Genomic DNA, 17,989 nt, shown 5'->3' with positions numbered 1-17,989 from the left:
TTTTCTTTCGCCTGCCTTTTTTTTCAAGATATCTAGTTTTGAACAAATCTTCGACCCAAAACCTATGCCGATATCTCAGCTTGGCGCTATCCTCTATGGATGCTTCTCACCTATGCCAAATGTGGTTGCATAACTGATCTTATTACTAGATTGATTTCATTACTAAAATTTCTCAGTTTCTCTAAATCCTCGATACCCCCTTACCTTTGCTACCCTTTTTGACCAACTTTCTCAGGCTTTAGGGTCAAAATAACAGTACCGCTCGATAGGGCTTGACAAGTACTTTCAATTACACCTATTGGTCAACGTTTGCCTTTTGGGGCCCTTGGCAGTAGAACTGTGAATAACACCCTTTGTCTTTGTCTTTTACAAAAAGGTTACAATGAACACACTCTTACACCAATGATATCTGTATTCCCAAAACTTTCGAACGGTTTATGACTCATGACTTTGAGACAATTAGAATGTGAATAGAGATGGAGCAAACAAATGCCAAATTGTAGTGTGAGATTACAAAATTTTAAAATTCATCAAGACTTCTTGAATGTTCCACTTTTTTTTTTTTACATTGTATAATGTCAACCATTCTAATTTCTAGATACGATAGGCACGAATGTATACGTATTTGTGGGCGAAGTTTTATTGCTGCGCCGTTATCTGCAATGTTGCCACCTTCTGACAAATTCTAAATTTACCAACTTTTAGATGTTCTTGCTAGTTTCTTCTTTCTCTCCTTCTTCCAATAGAAGACAATTGACAGAAATATCACACCGCTGAAACCTATATTCTATCACCTTTACTAACAATTATGAGGGGAGCATGGACGAACGAAAGATAGTAGTCCGCAAAACGTAAAGAGAATGGCAGGTTTTTAAAAGTTACATGTAATAGAAGAAACATTGTGGGTGCCAGAAAATTTCTACACGGTTTCCAGATATCAGGGAAGAGAACACAATCAGAAACGACCATTCCTCAAAATTCTACCAAATGTGTGTTGGCTAGTGTTATGAGATGTAAATAATGCGACAGACAATGTAAATTTGTTCCACCGACCCCTAGAAGTCCGCATACCACCAATTAGGAAAGACTACCATAAAGGACTGTGGGTCTCCCTAGACTAGCGATAGACACTAGGCTGAAACTATGGTCGTTGAGAGTTTTTTTTTTTAATCTCGAAAGTAATAGGACGTGCCCCTTCCCTATAGCAAAATATCTTGGTTACGACAATGGAGATGACATAGTTTCATTCTCAACCCTGCTTGAGAACCATTTAGTTGCATTGCGTATCAGACCCGTATCCAAGGAGGGTCTTGGGGGCGTGTCCCCTAAATTTTTGCCGGCCCTCCTAAAATATTCTCGGTAGACTTGCAAATGACTATAATATGGTAATATGTTTGGATCGAGCCCCCCTAACTTCTACCGAGCCCCCGTACATTTTTGGGCTGGCTACCGGCCTGTCGCGTATCACCCTTATTAAAATATCTGTACTTACCTACAACGCAGTTTCAATTCTGAAGCAGTAGTGAAGCACTATCTTCAATAATATACCCTCCAGTTGAAGCAAAGTGTAAGATTTGTAATTAAGTCGTGAATTCTTTATATATAATGTTTATATGTAATTATGTTAAACTAATTAAACACGGTTAAAGATTTTTATTACTTGTAATGTACTTCTGTAAAATCTTAATCGGTTAACACTTACAAAACTTGGCTACCTAATAAAGAACCAAATTAAACTAGAGATTTAATGGATTTGTTTCTTGTTTATGATTAAAGTCAACATATGTTATGCCAAGTATGAATGCACCATAAAACCAACTGAATGTGCTTTAAATACCTGTCATAATTTTTATATTGTTGATGGAACGTGACGGCATGGAACATTTTTCCGTGATACTTTACTACTCAGCAACAGTGCTTCGAGACTTCGTATTGTGAATTCTTCCATAAAGACAGCAGAACGAATATAATGTCAGATTGGTTAGAAGCTAACTTTCAGCATGACTTCATTATGTATGTTCAACGTTGTGAAATGTTGTGATTTATACACACGGAAATAACATATTTTGTAAGTTCATTCCATATATTTTTACATTTTATGTTGTAGTCTAGACTTTATTTTTTATGTGTTTCTTTTGAACACAATCCTATATATAGATACGCAAAAGAAAATAATTGTTTCGCAAATTTATTTCTTGATAATCAAATTAAAACGAATAGTTGTTCACAAATATCGTAACAGAAAAGTGAAAGGAATCGAGGAAATATCGGCATTTGTTGTTTGTTTGCAGTTTGGCGCCATTTTGCAAGAGTATATGAGACGCAAGATAAATATTCGATCCGAATCCCATGTTCCCCCACCGTCGAAGTCAAAGCTAGGGCTTACTCAAACAGTAATAGTGCTACTGTGCAAAATATTTGGTTGTCCAAAAACCGGAACAGTATCACGTTAATATTTTTATTTATTTAATTATTTATTGTCAAAGAAATATTTTTAAAAATAATTTCCATCAGAAATAGATAGGTCTTCTGCGTAATTGTCGTGCCTTCTACATGAACAGACGTATAGGTCAGGAGCAACTGAAACAGCAAAGGGAACATGTGCCCTGGACACGCCTTCGAGCAAAAGTGCCATAAAAATGCATTTAGTGCAATAAATATGAAACCTTACCAAAAACCAGAGGCGCTAATCTGTCTTCAACATTGGGAGGGGGACGGGTAAGACTGTTCCCATAACTTTTTTTAAAGCGATGTCCAAAATATTTATGAAGTTGAAAAAACAATGTTGTGGAAGACCAGGGAAGCAGAGTTGTCTTCAACATTGGGAAACGGGTAGATTTGAGGCTTATTCTGGGGGAACAACAATTTCATCTCGCGTTCCTTTCTGGCAATCGGATAAAAATAATCACATTTCTCCCCACAAACACATTTCAAATCAGATTATTGGGGGGACAGTCCACCCCAGTTCCAACATTCGAGGGACATGTCCCTCTCATCACCCCGGGATTTGCGCCAGTGCCAAAAACTAAAATTTTGCATTATACTTAGTTAAAAAGTAATATATATTTTCCACTTAATGTATGTCAACTAAAGAGTTTTACTATTATAAATTAGATATACAGGTCCACTTTATGGAAACCAAAATCAAAGCAAAAATCATTTCCTACAAAAATGCTTGGCTACTAACGACGAATAAAAGGTTTATTGTTTAGTAAAAGCCGAAAAATATAACTTTCAATGTTTTCCAACTTGAAAATTCGTAGGATTTTATGGGCCTTCTTAAAAATAAAACATTTTTAAAAAATAGTGTCCGGAACTGGTACCATTAGCGGTAACTTTCTCGGTCTTTAAATTAAAAACATAGAGTCTAAATGACTTGTAGATATAAAGATTAACCAGTAATTATGGTCCACGATGAATCGTCTGCTGTGCTAAGTTCGGATTCAACTCTCATTGGAGCGCTATCTTCAAGAGCAGTTAGTAATTTCTAATTGATTTATAGCTTTCTTTTCTACTAAGGACGGTATAATTTTAGTTTTGTAGTTTACTGCCTACAACACACAGTTAAATATTTTGCAAATCAGACGTGTTTGATAAATCAGAAAGTATAAAAACATACACCAGAGGTAACCACCCAGCGCTTATGTGCCATTAGTGATATATACGTTGACATTTCCTAAATGACTTAGTCAAGATCATCAAAAGTATTATATTGAGATAGAAAAAATAAAATTAAATTCTAAAGTTCTGAAGTGGTACTTTCAAACTCTGTATATAATATGTGGTAGTGTAGGTTGACCAATGTGACGAACACTATTTTTTATTCTCTTTGCAACTATCACAGTACCGTAAGACTTTGCTCAAGATTTAAGGAATTTTAAAGAAAATCGCATGTAACTTACAAACGTAATGATTTAGAACACTGTATTTTAAACATATAATAGCTAAATATATAAGGAAAACATTCGTGCAAATTCATTAGTAAACATTCAGTATGACCATAGTTATTGAAATATAAACTTTGGTGCAAAGTAACCCCATAAGTGCACAACATACAAAAAAAGTATGTTCAACATACGAACATAACGTTTCTGTGCAATATTTTCCCTTCAGTATTTATACATTTTACTTTCTACACAAAACTGCATGCAATCTACAAATATTGATATTAGAATGAAGGTACTGGTATCGATACTCGCTATGAATTACCAATATTTGTAAAGAAAATTATGTATTTTCTGGTACCGGCACAGGACCCACATTCTAATAGTTTAGCATATGTCCCACAAAAATGCCAAATCAGGGACAGAAAAAATCCCCGTGAACTGATTTGCCTTGGTTACTCCTTATGTCTTAGAATATTACCCCAACCGTAATCAATGGAGGATTTACGGAGTTTTGGACTTTCAGGCTGAAGCTCACCCAAATTTCATGATTTCTTTTTTAAAAACTCTAATGTTAGTCATTCCTATGAGTATAAGCTTCAACTCCCCCCCCCCACTCTTTTCTCAAAGTCTAGTGATTTCCAAAAAAGCGAAACCTTTTTGAGTGAAGCCCCTCCCAAACTATGTTTCTGGATCCGCCACTGTTCATAATTTATTTTTTAACAAGAAATTCATTCCGATATCTACTTAAATAAGAAATTTACCTACATTTAGAATGCAGGAGATTCCAGTAGTAATAATTTTCTATCTAAGCGGTATTTTAGACCTGTGCAAAGTAACCCCGATTAAAGGCTGAAACCGCCTTCTCCCAGTTTTACTTCTTTTATGCCTTTAAAACTTTCACATTTCAATTTCAACTATTGCATCAAAGTCCCATTATACGCAGTAGTATTCCACCAAACTGACTTAACTTTGACGGAAATTCTTGAAGGTGATATCTTTCAAATTTTGGCGGCTCTTACAGTGACTGCTTTCCATACCTCTACAACAACAAACCCTCCGGGTAATTAGAGCTGATGTTAACCCCCAACATTATAGCTAAAATACAGTTAGATGTTCTACTTTACGGCGAAAGTTGAAACTTCCTCTTTACAGTTCATGGTTTTACCGACAGAGGACTGTGAAATTCTTTTCATATTTTGTTCAAAGTAACCCCTGATGTGCAAAGTAACGCCGTCTTACTGTACGTGAAAGGTAAGTTCTAGTTTGTTTCACTTTTAACTTCTCAAATCCCTACATTTTATATTGCAGACAGTTCTCGACTTACATAATAGAACGTTCCAGGCTCCCTTCCTTAAGTCAAACTTTGCCATAATCTAAGATTTGTCGCAAACAGTACTAGTCTAAGCAAATTAGGACCCGAGAAGGAAAACATTAAAAGCTAATTTTGGTTTCAACACATTCCTTAGAACCCTCTGAGACTTCTGATAAAAATCGCCAAACATCGTAGTTGAGCAACCACCTGAAGTAACAGCATCAATATGGTGCCCACGCAACCATGTCCATTAGATTTTTAAGGTAATATCTAATAATAAGACTAAAATACAAACTTTGTTCAGATGCCAAATTGAAGATAATGCATGGTTCTGGTAATTCAAGTTAATACCGTTCTTATATTTGGTGCCATATTTATGTATGGCGGCTATTATCTTTAAAAATAATTTTCTCTATATTCGTTTCGGAGCACTATAAAACTCTAGATATACGGAGAAACACCTAGAAGTAAAGTTATAGTATAGAGTCTCATCTTTCCAAAGATACCTATACTATTTCTGTATCTTGAAAACTAAGGAAGCTAGTGTTACCGTACTTCCATAAATGGATCGTGATCATGAAGTTATTTCAGGTCATTGCCCAAATTCTATTTTTCTGCAGATTTTTCAGGATTTATAGGGAGCCCGAAAGAATATATTAAATCACAAATTAGATTTTCAAAAGTTTTCTGTTTTTTAGTTGTAAAAATATTTTCACATGTTACTTTGTTCAGCGCAATCTAAGTTCAAAAAATTCAACATCTTATGCTATACAAAATAGACTAGTTTCCTTAGTTTTCAAGATACAGAAGTCATATTGACATCTTTGGGAAAGTGAGATTCTACACTATAACATTTACTTGAGGTGTTCTTCGTATATCTGGTAGTTCCATAGTAATCTTCTACAAAATTGAGAAAACTAACTTTTAAGATAATAGCCATCATATTTAAGTATGGCACCAAGTATAAGAACGGTATTTACTCGAATCATTAGAATCATACATTATCTTCAAATTAGCACCAGAACAAAGCTTGTAGCTCAATTTTGGGATAAGACATTAACATGTAAGCATAAATGGCGAGGTCACGTGGTGGCCATATTGATGAAGTCATTTCAGGTGGTTGGCCAACGAGTTTTTACGATTTTTCTTATGAGCGTCAGAGGGTTCTTAAGAATCAAAAATTATCTTTCTGTTTTTATTTTATTTTCACTTCGAGCCATCTTAAGGCTTAATTTTCCAGCGCTAATGTGAAAATATACGAAAAAAGTACTGTTTACTAATATTGAAATGTAAAAAATCAATTACATAATTCACTTTATAGAGTTCAAAACTTTATATTCTTACAAGGCTGATGAAAAGTAAAACAATAACTCATTAACAACAGTTCAAGAATATATTCTTAGTTTACCTAGGTAGATCATTCCTCACTCACTAGACGGTTCTCGAAATAGAATTAAGAAACCTCTTACCTCAGATGTACACTTCCGTTTATGAAACTTGCAACACCCAGAACGAATGGCCCGACTGAATCCAAAACTTGCGAATATGTTGTAGGGTGTTGTAGGAGGAAGTGATTAAAATTTCACACAGATGACGTCCACGTATGGCCGGCAGTGCCCTTTCGTCTGTGATCCAAGTGGTACCACACAAGCTCAGTGCATGTCGCAGGGAAGCAGTGTATAGTGATCAATCGAAGTGGAAAAACATTGCCAAGTGCCACTATACCTCGTCGACGTCAAAGGGAGCAATATACGCAGTTGAGTCAAGTTTGAACGGGAGAGAATGCTCTGTCAGTGGAAACTGAGTTTTGTCTTACCACAAAATTGCTACTTCTACAGGACATGCTGTGACGACAGTGATGCGTGTATGAAAGCAGTAGACAGAAGGTCGTACAAAGCGAGGAAAAGCGAGGAACTGGACCACACAATGTAACTTCAGGACGGGATGACGGACACCTTGTCCGGATGTAGTATATAGGCGCTAGCCTATGTCACGTGTTCAGTCACATGTGCCCTCATTTTGATTACTGGCTACTTAAAAGAGAGTAAATTTCTTTTGGCCATGTGATCTGGTTCATGGTTGTTAGTCGCTATATTGGATTCAAGATGGCGGATAATGACCTTCTTTAAATGCATATAACTTGGCCGTTTATGGACCAATTTTAATCATCCTTTTTCCTTTGGAAAGAGAAAATTATACTTCACAATTCTGTATTCGTGCACTTTTCGCAAAATCTGCGCCGTTTTTCCGAAAAAATAGGAAAGTGTAGAATAAAAGATAAATTTGTTTTCATATTTTCGTACTTTTCTAGAAAATGGCTAATAATTCAACATTTTAATAAGACACAAAAAAGAAGCAGAATTTAATAAGCTTTAAAACGGTATACAACATGCTGGATTTAGTTTAAAACTGGGCTATATATTAAAGGAGAACTAATAGTATATATGATTTTAATTCTTGTTACAAAAATAGCTTTTCCGCCGTTTTTACCTTCTTGCAATATACAGTATATGTACTGCAGGCGCTAGCCCATCTCATGTGCGAAGTTCTATGTCCCCTAAGTCTTGCTGTGGGGTTTGTTAAACACCTATACAAGTATAAAAACGGTCACATAATACAGATCATACTTGTCCGGTTGCTATATTAAAAATGGACTTCAAATTAGTAGATTTTTTGTCAAAGTATATCTCCCTACCCAGTGGTCCGAATTTACAGCCTGGTTGCTCATTTTACTCCTTTGTAAAATAAATCGCATAGTTCTAAATTATAGTGTAATTTGAAAAAAGAAATGGAACAATGATATATTTTCAGATACAAGTTAAAACATAAAAGTTGGTTCAAAGAGCAAAAAAATATTTTTATAAATAGATGAAGTCTGTACTTCTAAACAAATACGTCGTAGTGAATAATATTGATACAAATTAATAACATAGTGCCAAAAATTAAAATGAATACCGTACTAGAAATCTTTCAGAGTGGAGATAAAGACGTAAACAATATTATTTATGAAGGCTCCTGCATTGGTCCAAATAGTACTTTTACGTTTACAAAAGTCGCAGCACAATATTTCCAATTTTCTATAGTGACATACAGTTTCTCTGAAGCACATCTGACAATTGCATTACTTGGGGAAATCTTCAGGCTTCGATGGGTAATTTGTCAGGTGCGGAATTAAAATACCGTCTTCCTTTATGTAACCATAGTTTAACGAATTGAGTTTCTCAGACAGTTCCAAAGCATGAATCTATTTATAGCATTGCAATTAGCTTCTTTTCATGTGAAGACTGATAGATATTGAGGTAGGGGCCATCTTGAAAGTTTTGAATTTTTTTGGTGGAACTGATGGAAACGTACTTTTTCCATTGTACCTAAGCTTGAGTCAAATGCACGAATCAAAACATCTTATGCTTTCCATGTTCTCATTCAGGGGTGCCCACAAGGGGGGGCTATGACGCAAAGTGCGTCATTGAAATATTTGGGGGGGGGTAAAAATCTGTACAAATATGTTTGAGGGATTGTAAAAATTAATCGAAAAGATTTTTTTTCATGGAAGAACACCTACGGGTAGACAATTAGGGGGTGCGTCATGGACATAAGGGGGGGTGGGCACCACTGTCTCATTTAGTGGTCCTTTGCCAAAATCTAACAAGAGGTCTTCCGCACACGATTTTGCTGTTTTCAAAGCTGCTGCTTGTAGTGTCGCAGTTGGTTAAAGAATGAATAGCTGGTAAAGCTGTTAAAACAGCAAGTGGTACTCTGCTTTCAAATGAGTAAAGTGGAATGTAACACTATGATTTTTCAACTACAAGGGAAATCCAAAGTTTTGCAGTCCTAAACTTTTCCACTTCTGTAGGTAGTGATAGAGGGCATCAAGAAAAAACATCAATATCAGTAGAACAAATAATCACGTGGTTTTCTTTTGAAGTCAGTGTCATCTGAGAAACGTGGGACAGGATTCTCTCATCTACTTCTTCGTGATTAAATTCCAAACTAAGTTCATTCTCATCCATCCCATTCTTTATAGAAACACATCTTGACTAACCATGTTTTACTACACCACCAAAATAAATCGGAACAGATTAAGTAACAACCTTTTTCCTGAGATATCCAATCAACAAAGTATGACTGCAACAATTCTTTGTTTCTAGATGAGGCCCAGTAAACGTCAGTATCTACAGGAAGCGGTGTGTTGTCATTTGGAGTTCCATATTCTACAGGTTGTTATCGTGATCGCTTGGACCTTTCAAGCACTTTCACAATTTTCTTCTCATAAACGTCGAAAACAATATTGATACACCCAGTTGTGTGAGAAGCTTGGTAGAACCTTTCCAAATGCTTCTTACAAACTCTTCATATGTCTTCAAGTTTAAAGATTTTGTTGGAACCTTCCTTGCAACCGTCATAAAGTCTATAACTTTTGGTTTTAGCAGATGATTGAGAAATTTTGGAATTTGGCGGTTTGTAGCTTTTTTCTAGTTCATGAACCAGCTGAGATTTTTTCGGTTTTGTCAGAAATCCATTTCTCCTCAAAAGTAAGAATATAGAAATTAATTTAAAAATTACGAAAATTTCAAGATTTGCCCCTACCTCAATATCTATCAGTCTTCACATAAAAAGAAGCTAATTGCAATGCTATAAATGGATTCATGCTTTGGAACCGTCTGAGAAACTCAATGCCCTGGACTATGGTTACATAAAGGAAGACTGCATTTTAATTCCGCACGAGACAAATGACCCATCGCAGCCTGAAGATTTTCCTAAGCAATGCAATTGCTAGATGTGCTTCAGAGAAACTGTATGTCCCTATAGAAAATTGTAAATATTGTGCTGTGACTTTTGTAAATGTAAAAGTACTATTTGGACCGATGCAGGAACCTTCATAAATAATATTGTTTAAGTCTTTACCTCCACTCTGAAAGATTTCTAGTACGGTATTCATTTTTATTTTTGGCACTATGTTATTAATTTGTATCAATATTATTCACTACGACGTATTTGTTTAGAAGTACAGACTTCATCTATTTATAAAAATATTTTTTTGCTCTTTGAACCAACTTTTGTTTTAACTTGTATCTGAAAATATATCATTGTTCCATTTCTTTTTTCAAATTACACTATAATTTAGAACTATGCGATTTATTTTACAAAGGAGTAAAATCAGCGACCAGGCTGTAAATTCGGACCACTGGGTACGGAGATATACTTTGACAAAATATCTAGTAATTTGGAGTCCATTTTTAAATATGCCAACCAAACGACTATGATCTGGATCAAGTGTCCGTTTTTAAACTCGTATGTATTTAGCAAATCCCACAACAAGACTCAGGAGACATAAAACATAGCACGTGAGATGGGCTAGCGCTTGCAGTACATGTACTGTATATTGATAGAAGGTAAAAACGGCGGAAAAGCTATTTTTGTAACAAGAATTAAAATCATATATACTATTAGTTTTCCTTTAATATATAGTCTAGTTTTAAACTAAATCCAGCATGTTGTATACCGTTTTAAAGCTTATTAAATTCTGCTTCTTTTTTGTGTCTTATTAAAATGTTGAATTATTAGCCATTTTCTAGAAAAGTACGAAAATAGGAAAAAAAAATTATCTTTTATTCTACACTTTCCTATTTTTTGGGAAATCGGCGCAGATTTTGCGAAAAGTGTAAAAATACAGGATTATAGAGTATAATTTTCTCTTTCCAAAGGAAAAAGGATTATTAAAATCGGTCCATAAATGGCCGAGTTATGAGCACTTAAAGAAGGTCATTATCCGCCATCTTGAATCCAATATGGCAACTAAACGACCATGAACCAGATCACGTAACCAAAAGAAATGAGCTCTCTTTTAACTGGGTAATAACGCCCAGCAGTCAAACTGAGGGCAAATATGATGCACACATGACACAGGCTAGCGGCGTCACTAATGGCCATAACCAGTGGTGCTATTCAGCCGGTTCGCACCGGTTCGCTAGAACCAGTTGTTAAACCCAGACACACACACACACACACACACACACACATATGTGTATGTGTGTGTGTGTGTGTGTGTGTAAGATTTTTATATGTTTGGCATTTCTATTAGCATAACAAGGTTCTGTTTCGTAACTATCACCCTGAAGGAAGAGATTTTAGAATACAAATTTTTCACAGCCAAAAACAACTGTTCTATTTAAAGAACACTATTTTGCTTTGAACATACCAGATGATTAACGGAGGGCAGGAGAAATAGAAAATGTTAATTTAAGTGTATTTATTTGTTCTTAGAAATTCTTACAGCTATAGGGTTAGGCATTTATTCCTTAATCTCAAATTCTCAGATATTAAGAATGAGAACTGACATCATATGAGTGAAGTGGTGAGGGTCATTTATATTTGGAAGACGTACTTACCATTAAAAATTGACTATCCATTGCTGGATTAAAGTCTTTCCAATACTTTTTGATAACCATTTATATTCAACGATTCGTTTCCAAGATATTCGAAGTGCTACATAATTTCGTCGCAACACCTTGTATTAGTACGCTGTGTAGGTTTCTACTTGGCACAAGAAAATTATTTCTATCTATTTACCTATCTGTCTATTATATCTCTTACACATAACCACAACCACAACCACGCACACACACACACACATATATATATATATATATATATATATATATATATATATATATATATATATATATATATATCGAGAGAGATAGTACCGGTTGTTAAAAAATTAGAATAGCACCACTGGCTGGCCATAACGGACCAAACAGCGGCATTCACACTATTGGCTCAACGCTGGAGGACTGTCACGGGTGTTGTCATGTCTGCGTCAACTGTTGGCTACCATGCCTTTGCAACGGCTCCCCTTGACAAGAAACCACAAACGCAACAGATTGATATGGGCACGCGAACACCGTCACTGGTGTGTTGAATGACAAAATGTGGTGTTTTTTTTTTTTTTGGAGTACTCTCGTTTCAACCTGTCCTACGGTGATGGCTGTATACGCGTACGACTAGGGCGGACCAAGGCAAAATTTCCACCTGGGCAAAGTGGCATTTTAGCGGCCCCCTAATCCTAGTGCATATTTTAGATTTTATGATATTACAGTGATTTTAATATTTTAAACCCATTTTTCAAAAAGAGAAAGTAGTACTCGAATACATGATATAGGTATATTTAGTGCTTAATAAAAATACTAGGTGTGACACAAAAGAAACGAGACTGGTCCAATAAATCATTGTACTTACAGAATCAGTTCTCTGCGACATTATCAGCTTTAAATTAGTCCCCTTGAGCATTACTCACTTTTGCATTGGGTGCTGCCATTGCTGGTAACAGTTCTGGAACGAATTTTTTTGGAAGGCCCTTCAGGAGATTCTCCGCGTTTGCCTGAACCTCTTCAACTGAGGTAAAATGGTTTCACTTCAAGCAAGATTTAACTTTAGGAAATAAAAAAAAAAGTCGCATGGAGCCAAATCAGGTGAATAAAGAGGATGCCCCATCAGAGAAATGTTTCTGCTTATCAGAAACTATTTGACAGATAGGGCCGTGTTGCATTGTCCTGGTACAACAGCCATCCATCACTCCACAACTGTGGCCTTTTCCCTAATTTTTCCACGAAGTATTTTTAGTACTTCAATCTAGTAGTGTTGATTAACAGTCTGACCACTGGGAACCCACTCAGTCATTACAATTCCATTAATGTCGAAGAAGACAATTAACATTGGCTTCAATTTTGATTTTGACATGCGTGCTTTTTGGGTCTTAGGAATCCTGGAGATTTTCACTGCGTCGAATGGTGCTTACTTTCTGGGTCATAGATAAAAATTCAGGTCTCATCATATGTTACAACAAATTCCAACAAATTTCTCAAGTTTCACAAGAAACTTGTTGATTCGCTGTCGGTTTCAGTTTTTACATTAGACATGTTTCCGGCGGAATGCAGTTGCACGTGTTTACTCAATGACGCAGTACTCCGTATTGGCGTGATTGATTAAGACGAAACTGGCCGCATGGATAGAGGAGGTGTGTGGGATGACGTCAACAAAACAGTTATTGCCAACTACACTCTGTTTTCAAGCTACACACTTAGTCTCGTTTTTTTTGTGTGTGTCACACCTCGTATACAAATGGCATCAATTGCATTGTGTTTTATTATTATTATTATTATTATTATTATTATTATTATTATTATTATTATTATTATTATTTATGTGCCGATACGTATAAACGAAAACAATATCGAACAGCATTTATTGATTACTACTAATGGTGACTTGATTATTGCTATATTATAAATTGTTTTGTTATTACTATAACAAAAACATTGCAATAACATTGTTCCCCTCCACTATCACTTGAAAAGAGTAACATATATAAATCCAGTAACATTCATTGCCTGTGAAAAGTGCACAAAGGACATGGCCCGCTATAAACAATACTAAGTCCTCCTCCACTTTTTCATCAATATGCCATGTCTCCATTTGTCGATACAGCCCCCTAATACTATGAAACTCTCTTCTTCCATGATGGAATGGAAAAAGATTATGTAATTGACACTGCTCCAGAAGAATATAAACAAAAAAAGTCAGTAGAAAATACGTTATAAAATTTCCTTTTTGACTCGTTTTGGCGCTCTTCTCACTGTGGCGCTCCGGGCAGTCGTCCAGGTTGCCTGGCCCTTAGTCCGCCCCTGCGTACGGCACTACCGTGGTGAGCGCAATCTGCCACCTTGATTGTTGAGCATAATAGCGGACAAATGCCCAATGTGATGGTGTGGGGCGCCACTGGTTACAACATGTGATCGCAACTCATCCGTATCCATTGCAATCTAAACAGCAACCGGTATATTGGTTAGGTTTTAAAAACCGAGGTGATACCCTACCTTCAGGTAACTCCAGACTCCACATTTCAGCATGACAATGCCAAGTCATATATAGCGAGGAATGTGCAAGTTTTCTTCGCAGAACACCAGGTATTATTTCTTCCCTGGCCAGCCCGGTCGCCTGACATGTCACTCATCACGCATGTCTGGGATATAGTTGGGCGCAAGCTTCTTTGTCATGGTCCGCCAGCGGCAAATATAGATGTTTTGTGGACTCGCGTACAAACCGCGTAACAGAATATCGCCATCCAGCGCCTTCTTGATCCCATGCTAGGACATACAGATGGTGATCAGAAAAATGGAAACACCTGTAGTCATCAACACGTCAGATGTATGGGTTGGCAGTGGTGTCGTGGCGCCCGCAGCGCCGGACCGCTGGTGGTGGTGTGTTAGGTCGGTCTCCATACTACGTCAGGCGCAGTGGAACAGCAGTGTCCAGTGGCTGCAGCAGACGGAGGTAGTGTAAAATGGGAGACCTCTCAGATTTTCAAAGAGGGCAAATTGTTGGTGCGCGGTTATGTGGAGTGAGTGTGACGGCAGTGGCTACTGTGTTAGGTGTGTCGCGTGTGACAGTGTCGAAGGTGATGACGGCCTACACAACACACGGGAAAACCACATCGGGTAAGCGGAACAGTGGGCGGAAGAAAATCATGAGTGACAGGTCACGCCGGGTATTAAAGCGCATTGTCACGCAGAACCGTCGTGCCACTGCGGAGCAAGTGACGGAGAAACTCAATCAGCACCTCCCCCACCCTGTTTCGACAATCACAGTCCGCCGCGAATTACATCACATGAACTTACGGGGTCGTGTTGCACGGGCCAAACCGCTCATCAGGGGCCATAACGCTTTGGCACGCCGCAAATGGTGCCGCGACCATGCAATTTGGACCGTTGAGGACTGGAAACGTGTGATATGGTCGGATGAGTCATCCTTCACCCTATTCCCAACCACGGGCCGTGTTTGTGTGTGGAGAATGCCCAAAGAAGCTTATGATCTGCAGTGTCTCCGCCCAACTGTGAAACATGGCGGCGGCTCTGTGATGCTGTGGGCCGCAATATCATGGTTTTCATTGGGTCCTGTGGTCACACTTAGCGGACGAATCACTGCCAACGATTATGTCACAATTTTAGGAGACCACTTGCATCCTATGGTCCGGATGTTGTTTCCGGACAATTACGCCATCTTCCAGGATGATAATGCACCCATTCACACAGCTGGCGTTGTTGTAGCGTGGTTTGAGGAACATCGGGATGAAGTTCAACACCTCCCCTGGTCCGCCCAATCCCCAGATCTCAACATAATTGAACATCTGTGGTCCGTCTTGGAAACACGACTCCGGCGACGATTTCCACCTCCATCCTCTCTCACAGAACTGGTTATGCCCTGCACGAGGAATGGTGTAAAATTCCACTTGCTACCATTCACGACCTCTATGCCTTCATCTCACGTCGCATCAAGGCTGTTCTGAAGGCGAAAGGTGGCCCGACACCATATTAATCTGGTAAGTTGCAATTTCGTTCAGGTGTTTCCATTTTTCTGATCACCATCTGTATATAGGCGCTGCGGGGGATCTCAACACGTGGTGGATTCATACGATACTGATTTTTCAAGATCACAGGTGAGGTACAGTTCTGTAATATTAACCATTTGTGCCTTGTTATGTTGTAATATCTTAAATGAATTTCATTGTTCTAGTATAGGCCTTTCTGGGTGTTATAATCTTCATAAACACCAAGTACCATTCACAAATTTTACTTGACAATCTCGAATATTCTAACTTGAGATCCACAATTTCAATGTCCAATCTAGCAATAATATCCATCGGGAGAGAGTTAAGTCGGAGCCTTCAGCAGGACCATGAAAAATTCTAAAATCATGATATACCTATCATAGTCTAGGTTCAGGCTGGCCCTCCAGTTTTTACTTTCTAAATCCGCCACTGATAACATCACATATTTCTAAATAAGGAAGTTATAATCACGCTTTAGTTACACTCTCAGTACGACGCTAATAACATAAGAACGCCTTTGAATCAGTGTTGTTCGTAGTTTGAGGGAAATTTCCCTGATCTACGGAAATTTCGTAGGTAAATTTAGCAAAAGGAGAAAAGGGGACTTTTTTTGATAAAACGTGAAAATCGAGGGAAATTCTTGTGCTGACTGATTGATCGATATAAAAGGGGGCGCGGTGGCTGAGTGGTAGTGCGTTCACCTCCGGTGCTTCGAGTCGCTGGTTCGAACCCAGCTCGCGCCGTGTGGACTTTGTGGTGGACAAATACCGTGCTTGTGGGTTTTCTCGGGGTTCTTCCATTTCCTCCCACTTTCTTTCACCATTTCATACATTTCTCATTATTACCGTCTCTTTAGCCTAACCGGCATAACCGTGAGACGTAAAACTTAAAGATTTCATTTCGAAGATTTGATCACTATACGGGTAAATGTTTAATTTTTTCTTTGTTCTTCCATCGCCGGCTACGATCTCTTAGCGCCTTCCCAAATAGCATAGACAAGCGAACACGGCCTAGTTCCTTTAGGAGCCGCTGTGGCGCTAGTTACGTGCACCAATATTTTCTCTGTGTAGCAGGGAAATGAAATAGCTAGCTATAACAAAAAAAGAATTCTTGTCCCCCCCCCCCCACATAGTATCACAAAAACTAAACTGTTTTTAAAATTGAATACAATTAGTATCGATTAATTAAGAATAAAAGATAATACAAACACACCGAGAATAAATCCTTTACAAATTACAAACGAAGTACTTCCCCAGATAATGGCTTGGCATTTAGAAATTTTGCATGTTCAAAACATCTTGTTTCAACATCTGCCATGTTCTTCAGCAACACTGGAACTATTACATCGCAAATTTTTACACTTAATTTGAATGAATGATTGTTCGAAAAGAGGCACTGCAAATACTAAACGTGTTGCAGAAAGGAAACAATATAGGCGGAAAGAGTTTCCGAAATTCGAGTGTTCACAAACCGATGGACCTTTTCAACAACGTGAATTACCCATACTAGTTCTTTTGTAAAATAGCACATTACGTTTCTACTGTCTTGTTTATATATCAAGTTCATAAGCGTGGAATTGCATTTGTCCTGACTGATAAGTTTGGATATGAGGCCCAATCTATACTTTGAATAATTTTCCGATCTACAAAACTTCCTAAGAAAGCAGTAGAAGCTAATTTCACTGTTCCTAATAAAATGTCTGAAAACAAAACCATAAATGGGAACATTAAAGTGTTATACAAATTGTGACAATAGTAGTGAACAATAGGCTAAAATGTTATGAATTGACTAATTTCTTAAACATGTTATGAGTTGACTAATTTCTTATTGTGTATATAGTGTGTACAGATTGAATTGTTAAGGATTGGCTTTCATTTGCGTTATGATTTAACTGAATTTCACTTTTAGTTTACACTTTAATGAATGTGTCTATTTTTTTCCTAGTGCAAAATGGTTATTTTTTTCTGGCATTATCATATTAGTAGGTTTAATATGGTAGATTGTTTTTCTGTTCTACTAAAGCGTATCTGCCATAGGACTCCCCCAAAGTTACACAGAAATCGGCAGTCTTGCCCATAAGTTAAAGGTTTTACGTCTGTTTTTTTTTTTTTTCCTTTAGAAAAGAACTAACCTACGCATAGATCCCATTACTAATCAGAAACATAATAAATAAAATTAATTACATAAGCAAAAAACAACACTTACTAGGATCAGTATGAAGACCAGTTAACAATTCTGTAACTGTATCTGGTATGGGGATATATGCTTCAGAATCAGGAAAGTGATCGGGAATATTTTCCTTTGAAATAGTAGTAGAATTTGCAGCGGAAGGCAGCGATAGTAATCCACTTTTCAAAATTCGATTTATTGTATATACAATGGCTCTGCTAACCAACATATCAT

The 17,989-nt window shown here is 37.3% G+C and overlaps 1 protein-coding gene across 1 annotated transcript in view; it reads left to right on the top strand.

The window, feature by feature from the left end:
- Positions 1 to 1,971: 1,971 nt before the first annotated feature.
- Positions 1,972 to 17,989, top strand: part of LOC145679460 (aminopeptidase Ey-like) — a 114,413-nt gene continuing 98,395 nt past the window's right edge. The window contains exon 1 of the mRNA XM_081750040.1: positions 1,972 to 2,068. The gene's annotated coding sequence lies outside the window, so the exon portion shown is untranslated. The remainder of the gene's footprint in view (positions 2,069 to 17,989) is intronic.

Source organism: Thermobia domestica, chromosome 2 (assembly GCF_964235325.1).
Source record: "Thermobia domestica chromosome 2, izTheDome1.hap1.1, whole genome shotgun sequence".
In the NCBI taxonomy this organism is placed as follows: domain Eukaryota; kingdom Metazoa; phylum Arthropoda; class Insecta; order Zygentoma; family Lepismatidae; genus Thermobia; species Thermobia domestica.
This window is presented reverse-complemented; position numbering and strand designations above follow the sequence as displayed.